The sequence below is a fragment of the Protopterus annectens genome, chromosome 1.part1 (assembly GCF_019279795.1).
Source record: "Protopterus annectens isolate FY-2018-M chromosome 1.part1, PAN1.0, whole genome shotgun sequence".
NCBI lineage: Eukaryota > Metazoa > Chordata > Ceratodontiformes > Protopteridae > Protopterus > Protopterus annectens.
This window is the reverse complement of record NC_056726.1, coordinates 270495990-270515588: the sequence shown is the minus strand read 5'-3', so window position 1 is coordinate 270515588 and position 19599 is coordinate 270495990. Positions and strand designations below refer to the sequence as shown.

Here is a 19599-nt window from a genome sequence, read left to right as displayed (position 1 = left end):
TCTCTATCTCCATTGTAATGTATTTATGTGTTGAATGAGATTTAAGTCATCCTCCTGCTAGTAGTAAAGCTATTTGCCTTGAAAAGATACAGTGGATCAAAGTGGACTGTGTCCCTAATGGTGCTACACAGCAGTTAAAATGAGGGAAATATTGATTCTGGTTAAAAAAATCCCTAACTACATAACCATTTTGTAGTGTGGTATTGACTATACTGTACATCGTGGAAGAGAATTGTTTACCAAATATGAAAACACTTCATTGCTTTTGCATTTAATTTTTGGCTGTTTATCCTTATGCTACTTTCGCATGAGGGTTAGCTGCTGCTGTAAAGAATGGGGAATGGGTATTAGTGGAAGATTTGACAAAAATATCCCATTTGCACTCATTCATTAATAGTGCTACATGGGGTACTATGCAACAAAGAAGTCCTGTGCAGACCTGTTAAAAGTATTGTGATGTCTAAGTCCTGTTCAGAAATAGTACTCTATTATGATGACTAAGTCAATTTATGATAGCTCACTGCAATAACAAAGCTCTGGGCAGAACCAATACTGCATTATAATGTCTAAATCACTTTGTAACAACACTCTGCAATAACAGCCCTGTGAAGAACTAGTACTGCATTATGATGGGAGTTTTGTGGCAACATCTGAAACAACAATACATTGTGCAGAACAAGTACTATGATGCCCATGTCACTTTTGATAACACTGTGTAGCATCAAAGCCCTGTGTACAACTAATACTACATTATGATGCCAGTGAGTTAGGGAATGAAATAAAGTCCTCTGCAGAACTAGTAGTCTGTCATGGGTTCCTATTAGCAGAGCGAAAGACCGTAATCGCGAATATGGAAAGAGCGACACGTATTGCACGAAATATGGAAATGCCGAACGTCCAAAACAGTGAAAATGGAAATGTCGAAGTGCAATGGTTGGCCCATCTGTGGTATAGATCCGTAAGGTAAGTGTGCAATAGATAGGACTTTAGGTTTAGGATGTGGGTTAAGGAAAGTTAATAGATAGGTAATGTATGTAAGATTTAGTGTAGTGTTAGAAGTAGGGTTTTATTTAGCTGTATGTATATGCATTATTTATTTGTTTTGGGTGTATGTCTGTAGGGGAAGTGTGTGGTAGCTACAGACCTTAGGGTTAGGGAGGGGTTAAGGATAGTGCATAGATAGTTGTGTATGTGGAGTTTAGTGTAGTGTTGGAAGTAGGGTTTTGTTATATGTATGTGTATTTATTTTTTTGGGTGTATGTCTGTAGGGGACTTGTGCAGTAGTTACGGACCTTAGCGTTAGGGAGGGGTTAAGGATAGTTAGTTGTGTTTGTGAGGTTTAGTGTAGGGTTAGTAGTAGGGTTTTGGTGCTTTACTTTAGGTTAGAAGTAGGGTTTGGTTAGTGTATGTATGTGGTTTATTTATTTTGTTTGGATAGGCAGCATGTAGTGGGTGGGGGGGTTGGCTGACTATGACAGTTCGTTATTTTATTTTTCGCTGTTTAGTGCGTTTGGGATTTTTGCGGTTCACGTTATAGGTGTCAAACAGAGTGTGGTACAGATCAGTTAAGTTATCTGTAGATATATATAAATGAGTTCTGCAATGATGCATGCTATGACTTTGCATTTAAGATTGATGGGAATATAGTTACCTAGGTCTGTATGAGGACACCCGTTATACAGAGGAGTCACAGTGGTTGTTCTCCAGGCACTGGGGATAAACCTTGTGGATAGGCCAAGTATGAACAGTTTAAATAGAGGCTCAGTTGTGCATACTTGTAGCTTGGTATGTTTTCCAGTACTATAGAACATTATCTTTAGCCTTTGATGGGATTTTAACACTTGTTCCAAGGTGATTTCAGGGGAAAACACATTTTCAGGGATATGAGACCACTAAGGTAGTTAGGTAGAGTAAAGTTAGCACTAAATGTGCCTGCTAATATACTGGCTATATTCTTGGGAATGGAATGTGTTACATTGTTATGTATGAACTCAGTGCATTGTTAAATACTATTTCTTAACTTTCCTGACATAACTGAAGAAAGATTTGCAGATTCCTCTGGTATCTGTAGCAGTCTTGACTTTGTACTATGCTTTACATTTTTGAATAATGCTCCTTAAGTTCTTTGCTGGCATGTTCCAGTATGGTTTTCATGTAGGGAAATAGGAATTTCTTACAAATATTCATTATTTTCCTTCTGTTGTTCTACAGTTTATTTATACGAGAGTTCCACCAGAGAGGTTTATTCCTGAATTGACCATTATATTTAGGTTGGATGGGTGCAGACATTTCTATGCAGCTGTTTAGATGCTGGTAAAAATCTGAGGTGAATGTGACTGCACTCTCATTTGGGTCCATTGCAACTGATAGTTGGGAATTTTGCATAGATCTTCAAGATATAGTAACTATGACCTGGAGAAGTCCATAAAAAAGGTCTCAACTGGTGATGGAGTGCTACCCTTAAACTTGATACAGAAGGTAAATGATTTGTGGTCAGATTTAGCCAAGGATGAAGAGGTGCATGGTGGGGTACAGTCAGGGGCTAGATGTGGATGCCATCACTCAAAAACACTACTTTAAAATGCTTAGAAAACAGAAGTGAAACAATGATGCAAAATACAACCAGAATAGTCATGATTTACTCAGCTAAAGCACAATTCATGAAGTAGAGACTCTCTCATAGTACAAAGATTAATAAGTGTGGACTTTGTTCATTCTGGTGGTGAGAAAAGGGAGCTGATGACATGATCTGGATACACAAAACAGTAAAGAGGTAATTGCTAAATACAAACGCAAGAATGGACAATAAAAGTGGATTAGCTAACATATTAAGCTGGATATTATTTAAAGTGCAGCATCACTTTGCTAAGTAAGTTATATTACATATCCTCATATGTGATCATTTACCATCGAGAGGTAAGCTATTCCATCACAACCTCCTCTACCAAGAACCATCTATCCTCTACAAACGACTGGTAGAAATCAAGTAGAGTGAATTGAAATACACTAACTCACCTCTCATCACTAAATGCAAAAATGGATTTTTTTTCAAAAGGAATCTAATGAACATGTTAGGCAAACATGCTTCAAGAAACAAAACCAAAATTAAGGCTAATACTTTTTCCACGGATCAGAAAGCTTGTTAAGCACTTAGTGATAAAAAGAAATGCAGCCTTGACAAAATACAAGAAAAAAGAGATGAGCATCACAGTAATTAATCACTCACAAATACAGCAACGATTACTGCTTGCCAAATAAACCTATTATACTTCTGCACAGGTCAGAAAATTCATCTGTACTCCAGTTACTAGAGAGGTATTAACAACCAATATGCAATGAAGCAAAAAGGAAAATCTACAGTGACAGCCCTTTTTCAGTAAGATCACATATGGATACAGCCTGCATATTTAATGAGTATTCTCTTCCACTGCATATAATGCAAGAAATTCGAATACTTCCAGCACAGAAATAGTTTTTCTCCGAAACTAGTAACAGCAGTCAGACAAGATGCACTCTTATGGGAAAATCATAGCTGTGTTTCTTTCTGTTCTGCTCATCTAGCCTGTTTGTATAAAACAGATCCCCACATTAATCTCACTTCCCCTTTTTATCATAATTAATTGAATTACGCAAGAGGCAAAAGAACCAGAATTAAGGAATAGCAGTAAATTTATTTATATATCCAAAAGCAACAAAGTTAGAAAAACTGAAAATTACGCACCGGCTATAAGGATGTCGGTTTAAATAAGGTGAAGTTCACATCACTATTGTCATTTACCTGATCGCAAACTGCTAGAAAAATATTCTGCCTTGACCATTGAACACACTTGCACCAGCTTACTTGCTAAACGAGCAGTACCACACAAGATCTAATTTTACTTGTTTGTATTATACAACCTCACTAAATACACTAAGCGACTGTACCCTTGCTGGGCCTACCTGTCAACTGTACCACTTTTGGTGCTGCATTTCAGTTTTCAGCATGCTTCAACCGCCCTCATGACGTTTGGCTTGCCAGCTGTAGACCCATTTTAACCACTTTTTATGTGATTTATTGCATCTACATATTTTTAATGCAGCATCACCAGACTGGGCTGGGTAATAGAATAGGACAATCTGATTGGTGGAGCCCATACGATTAATGGGAATAAGGAGAGAAAGCATGCTTGGTTGGAAGCCAGGTGTGTCTGTAAAAGCATTGTGTATTATTGCGTGGTATGTATGCTTTGTATTATTGCGTGGTATGTATGCTTTGTCCAAGCTCCATCAGTGCATATAACATTTTAGAAAAACACACAGTGGTACAGAAAGTGGTCTTTGTTAGCCAGCAAAGAGGACAAGATGGATGATCTACAGAGACAACTTGCTGATATACCTCTCAACTCGCAGTCATTGAAAATCTGAACAATGGCTTTTTAATGGTTTGTACATCTGACCAAAAATATGTATAGCTAATTACCATGACATTTACAAACCTAAAAGCATAACCATTCACACCTCCAACAGGATTGTGGGATACCACTATTCAGAAACACAATAAAAAGTAAAAAAAAAAAAAAAAAAAAAAAAAAGGGACAAAATGATGAAAAATACAAAGATAGTAATCAGATTTTACTAAGCTGTGACAAGATTTCACATCTTGCTGTTACTATTTGCACCTGTCCCTTTTACAGCTCTAGCTCAGACGTTCGTAACTGTCCAATTTATGCCCCCCCCCATGCAAATAGAGGCAATCAATTAGTTCTTACTAGAGTCAAAAACATCTCTTACATTATAGCAGAATAAAGTTACAGACTTTACACATATTTTCAATATGTTACATAACAGAGCAAATGCAATTCTACTGTCACTATTAAGGCAACTTATAAATGGAATTCCATAGTACAGTTTATGCTGCAGATTTCACAAATCTTAGTTGTAGATTACAAATGTGATGCTGTCTGAAACAAAAAGAACAAAATGTAGTACTGGCATTGCATTCCAATTCAGTTTCTCTCTCATGGCATTGCATTGCATCCATCATTAAAGAAGAACATTATTTACCAATTAATGCTAGCTTTCATTTCAATGAAAGACTATATTTTAACCATAAGTCCTATAGGAATCAATTAATATTTGCTATTCAGATTCCCCTACAAGAAATGTAATCTTTTGAATTTTTATGTAAGATATCTTAGTGCTCTAAAGTAAAAGTTCTGTTTACATACCCCTTTCAATGTTTAGATCAGATTTGTTCTGTTGTATATTTAATAGCAGCTATATGTCCCTAAATTGTGACTACCACCATACTACTGTATCAAAGTACGCTGTAGTGCACTATATCACAGTACAGCATGCCTTAGGTAATTATTATAGAGAGATGACAACAGTGGCAATGCTGTAAGCAATACAGCATTTGGTGGTACAAACCAATATTAATGTTTCAGCATGTTACTACACTGGGCATTAAGCTGGCTTTTAAACTGCTTCTTCTACAAGACTCTCTTTAAAAAAAAAAAAAAAAAAATATATATATATATATATATATATAATTGTGCATAATGGCATAATGTCGGTAGTAGTTCTGTAGCAACTTTTTGCCCACTTGTCAATGTTTCTGGCTTGTACAAGGGCTTATATGTATTATTTTGTGTGAGAAAATTCATGGTTTAGTTCCCAGCATCAGATCTGAAGTCAGTCAAAAACAAAATAAGATAAAACCTTATTAAAATCATTTTTACAACTGGCATGATCCTTTGCTGCCCTGTCTGGGGGCTATCTAAAAAAAAAAAAAAAAAGAAGTAAAGAAAAGGAAAAATAAAATTGTGTGTGCCCCTTAAGTTCGACATCATTGCACCTGATTGGAAAGCTTCCCTATCACCATATTTCGGTGACTTATGCTTTACACTAGCGTTGGTTTTACAAATTGGAGCTCAGCAGCAGGGTTGATAACAGAAGGAACCGAGATACAGGTTGCATGTTCCATTGATAATAGTCTTTCAAAGGTCAAGACAGCACAAAGGGGAGTACTAAACAATGCATCAAAATGCAGTTTGTTGGCAAGGGTATACATGCATTCAGATACAAAAGTTTATGATTCATTGAAGAGACAAGTTAGATGGGTCTTTCATTAATAGAAAGGCAATTAGCAGTTTCTGTGTAGTATGTGGTGTGACATTCTGAATATAGATTTGGTAATTAGTCTGCAAATCTTATTTATAGTAATCTGAAGTGTTTTGATGATTTGAGAAATGCTAGTTTTGATAAAGGGAGGGGATACAACAGCTCAGGGCAATCTTGTTTATGGCCCAGTAGAGTCTACAGTTAGTAATCTAGTAATTTTATGAGCCAGTGTGACTGTACAAATGTATCAGTGATATCTCTTAAGCATTTATAAGTATGTATGTATGAAAGAGATAAGAGTGCTGATGGGGTCTGTTAATTTAATTGGGTGTGGGAGAAGCAAGTATTTATGGTATTTGAACAATACTGAATTAGTAGGAATGTTACTGAAAGTATATTAGCACTAGACTAGACTCACAGATTGCTACAACCTGACTGAACCTGACTGAGTATAATCTTCACAATCATGCAATTCAAGGAGGTCATCAGCATAGAGGGATTGGCTTTTGTATTGAAAGATGTAGCAGAAGACTGTAACAAAAGAGCAGGGGTCCAATAATACAGCCTCAGGGGAACCCAGAATAGAGGCAGCTGGCTTGGTAAAAGTTAACTTATACAGGTTCATCATCAAAGATTAGAGGACAGCCTGGATAGAAGTGGATGGTCAATAAGACTTAATCCACATCTAAGATCTGAACATAGTGTACCTCTAAGCAGGCCTTTATCTGTCCTCACGATGATAGAGCCAAAAATCTGGATGAGATCATGTTAGACATCTGGAATAAGGTGATGATCCTCCATAAATACACACATTTGATTGCAGATCTGCATCTGAATAATTCTAGAAAGCAGTAAATATACAAATGGTTCTGCAATCTTCAAGAATAGAGGCATTATTAAAGTGTGGCAGTGGAAACAGCATACTTCCATGAACTTGGAGTAACCTTACAAGAAGAAGAAACGTTGGGAATGCGAGTGCTATTCTGTAATGTTTTTAGGGAACTTAAGATAAAAAGGTTCAGTAAAAAAGGATGAAGACAGCCATTTTCAAGAGCAAATATTGATTCTAGGGAGTACTGAGAAGCAGAATTTGGAAACAGCATGGTACACTTCAAAATAACTGGAAGAATGGGAGTGCGGGAGTATAGACGTAGTAGAGACACAGGATGATATGGAACTTGTTACATGAAGGCAATTTTAGCAGTTCTGTACTCTTATGACAAAGACTCAAAGGTTTTTACCATCCAGGGGAGTAAAACTTGATTTTCTAGAGTGGTCCAAGAGAGCCTTTATTACAGTCAAGTATGATTTAGAGTTGCTGATGTCTGCTTTTGTAATTGGAAGATGCTGCCTTGTTAGCATATATTTAACTGTACATCTTAAAATATACAGGCATTATGGTCTGAACTGAAATGAAAATCTTTCCAAAGTTTCCAAGTCATGTCCCTAGAGCAGAGAAACTATTTGATTTTACTAGTAAGCACAAAAATCTGCTTCCTTCAGTGCAATGGTATCTATCTGGCTGGATAAAGTTTTTTTTTTTTTTATGAGAAGTAATAATTTGTTAAATGTTTTTCTTGTCAACATCTTCAAGACTGTAAAGTGAAACCAGTAAAATTTTATGGTTAGAAGAAACTCCTTATTTTGAAAAATAGTGATAATTACCGGCCTAATTTTGAGTTTTTTTGAAAAACTAAATTTATAAAACTGGGCAGTAGTCACTGAGGAAAATGGTGTGACTAAACATTTAAAACATTTACTAGGAATATTACTGACGATTACATCAAAGAAGAAATCAATTTGCAGTAGCTGGACTTGTATGGGTAAGAGACTAGGCAGTTTGTGAGTGTTGAATATATTACTATGGTGACTGTGATATGCAGGAGTTATAGGCTTTAATTCCCATATCATTTTTTAAACAGCTTTATTGAATTATCATTTGTGACTTACATTTATATAAAAATAATAAAACCATATTAACAAGTTCACATTTATAAACATTATACATCCCATATATTGCTATATATCATACAGTCAAAGCAACATTACATAAACTGTTCAGTTCCTGCCTTCTCTTAAACACTGTTCCTCCTCCAAATAATTTTTTCTGCATTTATTATTCAACAACTTCCACCTTCCTCCATGCGACCTACTCCCTCCCCTCACCAAGGATCCCACCTCTCATTCCCCTATCTTTGCCATAACATTTATGGTAGGAATATTAAGCCCCATTTCATTATCATCGGCGTTTGCAAAAGAACTAGCCGTATGGCATTTGAATTACACCGTGAGTATCAGATGATATGAAAGAACTAGCCATATGGCATTTGAATTACACCATGGGTATCAGATGATATACAAAGGACAACTGGCTTCAAGGTTGAATGGCAAACGTGCACTGCAGTCTTGAGTAACAGACAACACCTGCCATAGCCAGATAAGTTTTAAACTGTGCAGGTACAGATCAGAGTTGTAATCTCTGGCTCCCCAAGATGTCACCCTCCTCATATGAAAGCCTAGTGCCTTTCATTGCAGTTTTAGGAGCAGTAATTAATACTTGACCAAACTTATTTTTACTTTGCATTCACGCACTTGCTTACAATTATTTTCTGAAAAAGAGAGGTAAATGATGGCTGTCACCAGTTAGTTATGTAACACATCATGATCCTTTGCACTGTTACTGATAGTCATAGTAAGACTGACTTTTTGGATGTTCTGATCAGTAAGGGTGTTATTTGATAAGATATATGCAAAGGTTTTTCATAAATCATTTACTAGAAATTTTTATATCAGGAATATAATTGATTGTAATACCACATGGGTAGTCTAAATGGCAGTTTGCCAATGCAGGGCTTTTTATATAGGACAAAAGTTATGTTCTTTCAAACAGCGTATAGTACTACATATTAGTGATATAAGGAATAAAAGGGAGTACTGCAATTAATTAAACCAAAAGCAGATTCATGAAGGAGGGCAACTTTGCTTCTGTTGGTAGAGCTAGGGTATAGGAGAGTTGGTCTTAAATGAAAAAAAAACATGCCCTTTAAAATAAAATTCAGAGAATGTAGATTGTTTTGTTGGGTGCACTTTTTCTCCTGGTTTAAATAGTGAATGGGTTTAGCATCAGTGAGGTCAATGGACTATTTAAAATTTTTATTATGTTTGATCTGTTGTGGGGTATCATATAACATGTAAGGAATCGTTATATGCTTTTTTTGGCTAAGCATATATTATTGCATTGATAAAGCCATTTGGGTGAAACCTGTGTTTGCAATAACAGCATTAGTAATGTGATAATTTACAAACTATTGGTTTTATAAATGCCTTCTTGGTTTGAAGCTGGATTTGTTTTGTGGAAATATATATATTTTTTGCATCCTGCAAAAAGTAATGATTTTGTTTACTTTTTCAAAGTCAGATTTTGCTTTCACTGAGGCTGTTTCTTGGTTCATACATATTACTGTGTTGGTTATGTTGTTTTCAAACTTTTGTGGTTGATATTACTGCAACTGATGGGTGTTTTACATTATATCTGGCACACTTATATATATATATATATATATATATATATATATATGGGTCTATTTCATTTGATCGAAAGACCATTTGACCTAAACCCTTTTAATCGAAATTTCATTTGATCGAAAACCAGTATTCAAGGCATAAAACTGGGATTTGTCCCCCTCCCCAATGTCGTGCACTAGGTGGGGGACTTTGCCCCCCAACCCCCCAATGTGGAGGGCTGTGCCCCCCCACCCCCTGACTATATATATATATATATATATATATATATACATATATATATATATATACATACACACAAACACACACACATACAGTATGCAGCATGAGCAACACAGATTCAGCATCAATGAGCATGCAATTATTTAAGGTAACCAGCACAAATCTAAATTGTTAATTTGTCCATTTTCTTATAATGTGAGAATCATTAAGGAATAACATTATTAATACCTGCATAGTCACACTTTCTTTTTTACTATTTAAGTATATGTACAGCTTAAGTTTGTATATAAATGACAATTAACAAGAACCTCATGTCCCTATCACAACGGGCAGGCTCATTATAGCAAAAAAAAAAAAAAGAGGCGGGTATATAATTTCTGATGTCCATGATGTATCCATACAATCTGGAATGGTGCAAGAACAATAATGACAGTAGATATAAATGGTATCTTGAAAAAAAAACTGCTCACCATCTAATAGTGAGAACCTATAAGCAAAACAAATACATAAAAATGTGTTACTTATTATGAAGAGTATTAGATGGCTGTCTTTTTATGCCAAAGTGCACTGGATTCAAAAATACTCTGAATTATACTACTTGGTTACTGCTGTTTAATTTTTACAGCTACCTTCTACCAACATATTTGGCATATATAAACATACATTGAAGTTAATTAACTGAAAAACAAATGCCCCAATCAGGTCACCTTTCAGGAATGAAAGGCAGTTTATATAAAGCACATTTTTAAGAAGAATAACAGTTTACAGAGAAATAACGGGAATAAAAAAAAAAACAAACATTAACAACTCTGGTGATGGATTGCCTGCAGCAATACAGATAGAGACAAATAGAATTACAACAGGTAACATACACAAGATGAGGTTAATTCTAAGATGCAACAGTATAGCCATCCGAAGGCAGCATGTGAAACATCACAAGCAATTTTTCTGATACCTTAAACCTTTACAAGAAATTAAGAAGTACATTTTGGATCTTTCCAGTGTTAAAACAGGTTAACACTTTAGTTAGTAATGCTGGCTGACTATAATGATCCATCAGGTATGAATAATAAAATTAATTTTATTTTGAAGCATCAAATACAATTCTGGACTCTACCAGTAATCCACATAGATTAATAATGGGCTGCTTTATTCTGACATTCTACTGAAAAGTCATTTAAAGTACAACAAATGGCACCATATACAAATGTAGGGAATGAAGTCAGCAAACGACCCCTTATTTCACCAAGGTGATCCAATGATTTCCACCTAATCAGTATCTGCTCACCACTAACTTGACTAGTACAGGACTTCTGCACAGCCATCACATAATGCAAAACAAACTAATCTGTATTCAAGATGTTCAGCTACTTATTGTTCCATGAAAATCAGTTTCACTACATCTGTCACTGCTTTTCACGGCATCCATCTGCACAGCTGAAATGTTCTGCCCCAGGAAATCCATTTTTGGGTGCCTCTTTCCCCCAAATTATCTAGCATTTAAAAAAAATACTTAACCCTAGATGATACTTTTTGGCCAGACTATATTTCTGTCAGTATCTGCTTGCACCCATCAGGATCCTCAGCTACCCATATGTGTGGCCAGCGTTCCCTGTCAGACCAGGGCAATCGTTTCTGGGAAGAAGGGTGACGACTGGAGAAAGATGGTAAAGCTCCATAGTGCAGTGTCATCTTTAACACATCACAGGTGATTTTTCTGATGCATCTAACCTTTTCTTACAGTAGTATGTCATGCATTCTAATTCAGTAGTTATGGCAATACATTGTCCTTCATGGATGCTTTCACATGTATGCAGCTCCAACTGTAGCATGAATACTGCCTGGAATACCTTCTCACCTGGCTGAGCATTAGACTTTGGGCAATCTATCTGGCTTTTGCCACGAGTCACATGCACTGCAGGTTGAGCTATATCTCTCCTCTCAGGAGGGGTAAGGTGACATTGGCCATGTAATCTAATGCTCCTACAGCAATTCATATAAGCAAGCAAAATGCTAATTTCTTCTGGGGCATCTGCAAATCAGACAAGGCTTTATCCGTTTATGTTGCAGAATTAGCATTTCACGTAAAATAGATTTGGAAGATCATCTGGTAGATTTCATTGACATGAGCTCTGATTGCCAAGCATTCATCTGCAGAAATGTCATAGAAAAGACTCATACTTACTCTGGGAGTCTTTTCTTCACTGGAAGTTACTTCTGGCTCCATATTGGCTTATACCACAACTGTAAGGGACTTGAGAATCAAACACAGGTGTAGATGGTATAAAATGAAGTATTCCATGAATTACACAGCTTTTGCTCATTTGCCTGTTTGTTGTGGTGTGTCTGGCATAGATATCAGGTTGGGATTTTGACAACAGTGATGTGCTTTTCTTTAAAGTAGACTCTGCCCACCTGAATCAGTCCTGGCCTATTCATTATATCTATATGGCTAGGTGTGCGATGATATCACCGAATGTACCAAGTACTGTTTGTGAGTGAGGATTTGCTCTGCTATCACAGCTGCAGTGATGCGCACTGACTTGTCTTACCCTCAAATAAGAAAACTGGAAGAAGAATGTTTTATTAGAAATAAATGCTTTAAGTCAGAAACACTTTCTTGTATTGCTTTATAGGAGATTTTTTTTTATCACAAAAAAGCAAAACTGAAGAAAACTACATTCAAGAGAAAAGTTCAAAGTTATGGCAGTTCAGAAAAACTTTCATAAAAGATTACCACAATATAAAAAGACATTAAAACAACTCTCATAGAAAATGAAAGAAATGTGAAAGAAATAGACAATGAAAAAAATAGCTGTGGAAATTCCTAGCCTGCTGTCTGTTGGAATGGACTGTGACACCTAATATAACTCAAAGTGAAAGAAGCTGGTAGCCATGTTTCAAAGCTGTGTAACATCATTGATTACTACAAGAGATGACAGATGGAAGAGTTTACAAATACACATGGCAGGAGAAAAAGTATATGACATATATGCCAAAACAAAACTGGATGACAGATTTCCAGATGTATTAGACAAGTTAAATAGCTACACTAAGCCTAGGCAAAGGAAGTGTGTGAAATCATTTAAACCTAGAAGTGCTAGAAAAAACCACTGAGTGGAAACTGAAGTTCACCAACTTGAGAGTGCTACTTAGAAATTTTGAATTTACAGTTATTAATGAAAAATCAAGACCCGGATAATACATCAATGTAGCAGTAGAAGAGCAAGGAGAAAAATCACTAGCTGAGTCAGATATGACCCTAGACTGGCTGCTAGATTTTACTTTCTTTCTTCACCTTTCAAAATTCAGCAACAAAGGCCAAGGGATATAAATAGAAAAACATAATAAAATAGAAACAGATGTACTTAATGAAAAAAGAAGGTAAAGTAGGGTTCTAGACTGAAAAGCAGATGCATCAATGTCACACACAACACAGTCCAAAGAATGCTGCAGGTGCTGTGGTGAAGAGCATTTTCATAAGGGAGAATACCAACCTCTAGATAAGCTCTATGCAAAGTGCAGAAAATAGAACCACCTTCTTAAGGTATGGAGCATCAGTGAAATTAAGATACCATCACACTGCTGGTCAGAGAGAGAAGGAGCACCAATATAAGGCAGAAAAGGCACACATAAGGAATGTCACATGATACAGGACACTGGCAGCAGACCTGATGGTGAAGATCGCAGTACTGAAAATGGTACAAAGGTATAAACGTTAAAAGAATAAAGTAGTGTGAAGAGCTAAGGAATCTCATTGAGAATAGACAAGCAAGAAAATAATCTGTTAGACGTAGAAACCTCAGTGAACTCAATGTCAAAGGAAGACTGCAAAATGTTCAGGCCAAGGCCAGAACTTAAGTTTGACACCAAAATATAGGGTTCAGGACTACAGAACTAATTCAATTAAAAGTTATTTCCTTGTAAACGTGGAAGTAATAGAAGATGTGAAAAAAAATCTTCAACATGTTATACCAAAGGAACAAACTTCATAAACTATTCCATGGTCATAGTTTGGTGCACGGTGAAGATACTGAACAGTGTAGCAGAAATGGGCAGCATGTGAGCAAGTCCACTGAATACAAATGTAATGTGGCACTGGAAATGTGTCAATATAATCTGATCAAACTGCATACAGACCCCCAAGGTGACCCCTGTAGCATAACCTCTTAGGTGTATTTCATGTCACCTAATGTAAGCAGAGGAGCAGTTGTAGAAACTCCAGAAAGTAGATGCAATAGAGAATGAATCAGGCCAGACGCCATGGATTTCGTCCACAGTAACACTACCACAAATTAAAAGTAAGGCTGAAGAAAGTTCTTTTGGACAGATGAGAGTGGCAAAAAGAGTTATACTCATGGAAAAAGTGTCTGCTGTAAGTAATAGTTGGAATTAAATGAAACTGGTGGAGCCAAGATGTTTAGTCAGTCAGACTTTGTCAAGTTATCAAGTAACATCTAATAGACAGAGCACCACAGCTTTTTTTCTGCTCACATAGACTTAGTAAGATGCAGCATATTATGATTCATATTGCAATTTACTTTAGAAATCTTTCAACATGTTACATAGCAGGTCATACAGGAGATCAAAAAATGGCATGAACTTTAGAGCTAGGACTGTAGTTTGTGGCACTGATAAGAAAACATGATGAGACTCTGGAAAAGTGTTGGATTAAGAGAAAATGGCACCGTACTAAATAATGAAAGTATCAGCTTAACCACTAGAACCCTGAATGCTTAAAAACTGTGCAACTCAAACTTTTCAAAAACACCATGGGAATGGAGGAGGAGCGTACAGGAAGGGACTGCAGGTTCTAACAATGGAACTCGGGGACTCCAGTTGGGTATAAATCTGTACATATAGTACACGGCAATGTTAGGCTTAAAAACATACTGGAAGCATTAATCTTATACAGATAAAAACAAATATAATACCCTTTTCAATGACCATCCTTAAGAAAACCAAAACAACCCCCATTTAATTTTAATTCGTTATTTTTCTTATCTAAACTGAAAATTACTGTCCACCCTAATGTTGTCCCAGGGTGGTGGTGTTCTACTATGTACAGAACTAGCAGAAATACATCAAGTAACCTCAAAAATGCCATTTATTAAAGTATGCATGACATGTCACCCAGAATGCAGGCTACTTTATGCTAAGTGCATCTTCTAGTACACTACTAAATTACATCATAAAATATTTGCAAAGCAGCTGCTGATATAAGTTTATACAGGAGGGACAGTGATGTACTTAAGCTGATAAACTCCACACAATTTATCCTGGAACTATGTTACTGTGGCTGAGAGAAGAATTCCTCAAACCTTTAGCTAGCTTTGCAAATCAAATATCTTATAACACAACTAAATTATTCTCATAGTAACATTTACATCTGTAACCAGATATTTAGCACTTAAGCTCTCTTCCTCTTCATACCTCCATTTATAGGGTACATTTCCCCCCTGCAGCTTTCTAACAAGCATATTCACCTCATTCACATTAAGAATCAACATAGTCAGATATTGCATGATTTTCAAAATGTCAGTACTTCCTGCTTATTTTATGAATTTTGGTATTTGAACCCCTACTTTTTCTTTCATTGATTCTGGCTTTACTACCTCTAACCTAAATAACCAGAATAATGACAAACTCATCAAAAGCAGAATTTCCAAGAAATAAGCAAACCTCAAAGCATTTCCAGAAATAAATTGAACAAATAACAGGCAATAGTTCTGACTCTCCCATAAGCAAAACATCTCTAAAACATTCTAACTTTCATAGATGACTACAAAATAAACCTTTTCACAACCTTAAAAGAAATTACAGATCACTTTCATCCCAGTTGCCATCTTCATCTACCCCCAAAATATGCATCATAAACCTTTACTGTTATGAGAGGTGAAAAGTAGAACAAACAAAATCTGTACCACTAATCTTAATAGTATCTTCCTAAAGCATGCTGTAAAAAAAAAAAAAAAAAAAAAAAACGCAAAACCTTTTTCTCATATTTTTAACTTGCCCTTAACTTCAGGCATTGTACCCTCCCTATGCAAACACTGCATAATCACTCCCTCGGGGAAAAAAAAAGTACACTCTCTCTGGCCTTAAAGACTACATATCTATATCCAACATCTTCTCAGTCAATAAGATCTTCATGTTTCTATATACATTTATACACAAACAGTAGTTACATTTGTACATTCGAAAATTTTACAGAGGTGGAGGTTACTAAAGGGAAAGCACACATGCAACTTGTTGGATTGTATAGGCAAGCAGCTATGTATGACAATTATTTTGTCATTTCAGTAAGAGGTTGAGAATATTATATTTAAGAGGAGTATTTGGATAGTATTAGACAGTAAAAAAGTTTTAACCCTGTGATGAGCATGTACAGGACCAGGATTGGTTAAGATGTTGTTTAAGCAGTGGTTTAAAACTACTGAGTTTGTCGGAGAGTTTTATTTGTATAGGGATACTATTCTAGAGTTTAGCAACACAGTGGGAGTAGAGCGAGTCTCCTGCAACATTGTTTGACTGGTTTGTAAGTAACAAAAATGTGTTATTATTACTTACAAATAAGTCAAATAATGTTGCATGGATTAAACCTACCTAAAAGACAGAACCTTTCAATTACATGGAAATAGTATCTTTTCAACTAGTTGTACCCTGTCAACTGGCATATCACAAGGTTCTGTTCTGGTCTCACTCCTATTCTGCCTCTACATTAGTGACATAACTTTGGACCTTCCCACACTTAACCTGTTTACAAATGATGTATTACTACTCACCTGCAGGACAGATACTGTACTTTCTTTAAACGGACTACTGAAAACAAGCTCCTGAGCAACCTCAACAAAAGAAATGCAATGATCTTCTCTACACACCACAAACTGACAGCGCTGCAACCCATAAAAGATCATAACTCACCCATACTCGATCTCACTGAACAAACATGTCTGAAACTAATTCTTGATTTGCCACTACATCTTACAAAGCACACAGAACAAGATTTGTTGTTGTTGTGACTTTTGGCTTTTCCCAGTTAGGGGTCGCCACAGCAGAACTCCAGTCTGCTAATGACTGACAATAGATTTTTACATGCCGAGTTACCAGCCCTGACACACAACCTTCAACGAAGGTATGCTCATTCATGCATGTCTCCACACAGAAGACGCTCTAGCTGAGAATCGAACAGGACAACCTCTTACTGTGAGGCAACAATGCTACCGCAGCACCACAAGATATCCCACCTAAATTATGTTACAGAATCTCAGACCTACTAGTTACAAGTGCACATTTAGCCATACCCCTCATATATATTTATTCCTCCCTCAAAACTCGCTTGCTGCAAGCCAGAGAAAGCAAAATGTTCAGATTTGTCCTCTTAGCAGAAACCCCAATCAGACAGTTGAGACTTAATACATAAGTGTAATTCTCTATCCTTTACATATAGAACAAACTGTCTTACTAAACAAAATTAAAATCAGAGTGCTACCCACAGCCAGAGATAAAACTCCCCCTAAAAGAATAAAAGTATACCTTAGTAGGCATCCAAGAAAGTGATGAAATACTTTCCAGACCACAGTTTAAAACTAATACAGGGAAAAGAGTATTTTCACGACTTGGTCTTGCCTCCTAAAACCATCTATCAAGTGAAAAAAATCAACAATGGTAAAGCAAATAAATTAAATAAGCTTTAAGAGAACACCCTAAAATATATTTTTGAGCCACAGGCTAATATACTGCTTCAGCTGCATTGTTCTGTCACTAGATAACTACTCAACTTTGCAAATAGGCAGCACTTTGTTTGTAATCTGAATGGCTGCTATAGATGCTGTAAATAAATGTAAATGCTATTACTTTCATCTGTGTACCAGTCATTCTTATAAATACTTGTTCTATAATAATCTACGTTAATTGAACTCTGTGTACATTACTGTGACCGTCTACTTACTAACTGTACTTTATTAAAGCGGTAGGCCAGCTCATCTACCCGGTAAACAAATAAATCCAAATTAAATAAATAACCTTAGGCTATGATGCATGCAAGTTAAAACGTGTCACTCACACTTCATACTTCCTCTTAATTCACAATGTTGCTCTCTGCTCAACAGCTGAATAGGTCTTCTTTCACAATACTCTTACGTTAGATTTCACACTAACAGATCATACATTATTTTTGTAGTGCTTTTAAAGTCTTCAATTACTTATGGAGATGGTGTCTGAAATATTTCTGGTGCTGGTGAAATATCAAATTGAAGACTCAGAAGTTTATACTACCCTAACGGTATATTAGATGCAAGTAACTTGATGCTTTCTTTATTGATCTTTTCTGCAGCTTTTAGCAAATTTGAGACTACTTCCAATTATTATATTTTAATAACTTTACTCTGATTTTGCAGATCAGAACAAATGCATGTCATGTCTGGCTCCACATCCGTGACCATATTGTTTGTCCATTACCCTGTCACTGCTTGTTCCTTACAGACACCTAAGCTTCCATTCCCTTTGGTTCCCACTTAGTACTATTCCGAAAACATACTGGCACTTTCTTTGGAACAGATATTACACTACATACTTTCTGGACTTATTTGGGTAAAATATTCTTCTGCCAGGCTATCCAGACTTGTAAAATCAGCATAGCCATGTAGGGTATCTTTATTATGGCCATGTATAGTCTTTAAGATAGTTGTGTTTGTGTAAGCAGTGACTGCTCCTATACATGTCTTTGGAAAACATGCACAGTATGTATATGTTTCAATATGTCCAACTGCTCATGAACCAGACAAACAAAAATTAAGCAAATAGCCTTCAGGATTCAATGCTACAATATGAAAGATATCCTTATGCTCTCTAATTCATATTTATATATCTTTACCTTTTGCAACAATGGTGTTACTTGGTGCCTTAATTAAGTCATTCATGTTAAACATGGCTTTACTTTCAATGCATTTCATCCTCACTGCTTTGAAAGTACACTTCGATAAAATATTGCATGTGTCTCATTCAAATTCAACAACTTGTTGACTAACCATGAGCTTGTCTTGACATTCTAGGCAATCATCTGATGTATTGCCTCTTAATTCTTTGTCTTCAAAACAGCAACTCTTACTACTGTCAACAAACATGCTAGCCTCATGTTTTACCTCAATAACATGAGCGTTCTTTGAAATGATCCTACTTTTCTTTTATATATCTGTGTAGAATGATTTGTTCTATCACAACATCTACAAGATGGATTAAATACTGGACACATCTAGTGTTCATGTTTATAGAAACAGTTAGTACATGAGCCTTGACTTACTACTGCACCATAAGTTTTTCAGCTTTTTGGTTCTCCTGCTTATCACCATTACTGTCATTATATATGTGTGTGTGTGTGTGTGTGTGTGTGTGTGTGTGTGTGTGTGTGTGTGTGTGTGTGTATGAGCGTCTGCATGTAACATTATCCTTATTGTCATATCTACATCAAGATAAGTCAGTTAGTATAAAGACTGCCATCCCAGACATGAAAATGGTTGAACGTAATCTCTACCCATCTCTTTTGCATTCCTTGGACATGTGGGTCAAGCATCACTTGGAAGTTCTATCAGCTAAAATGCACACCCAATTTGTGATGTGTTAGGGTAAAATGCATAAAAAGAACATTTTATAAGTGTATGGTGCATAACTGTATACTTGGGTTAGAGATGTATTTTTAATGGGGGGAAAAAAACTTTTTCCCTTACTAAACTATTAATGTGCAAGTTTTTTGGA

General features: G+C 36.1%; 1 protein-coding gene across 3 annotated transcripts in view; it reads right to left on the bottom strand.

The window, feature by feature from the left end:
- LOC122804506 (synaptotagmin-like protein 2) overlaps positions 1–19599 on the bottom strand; it is a 3492381-nt gene that overhangs the window by 591714 nt on the left and 2881068 nt on the right. The gene's annotated exons all lie outside the window — the stretch shown is intronic.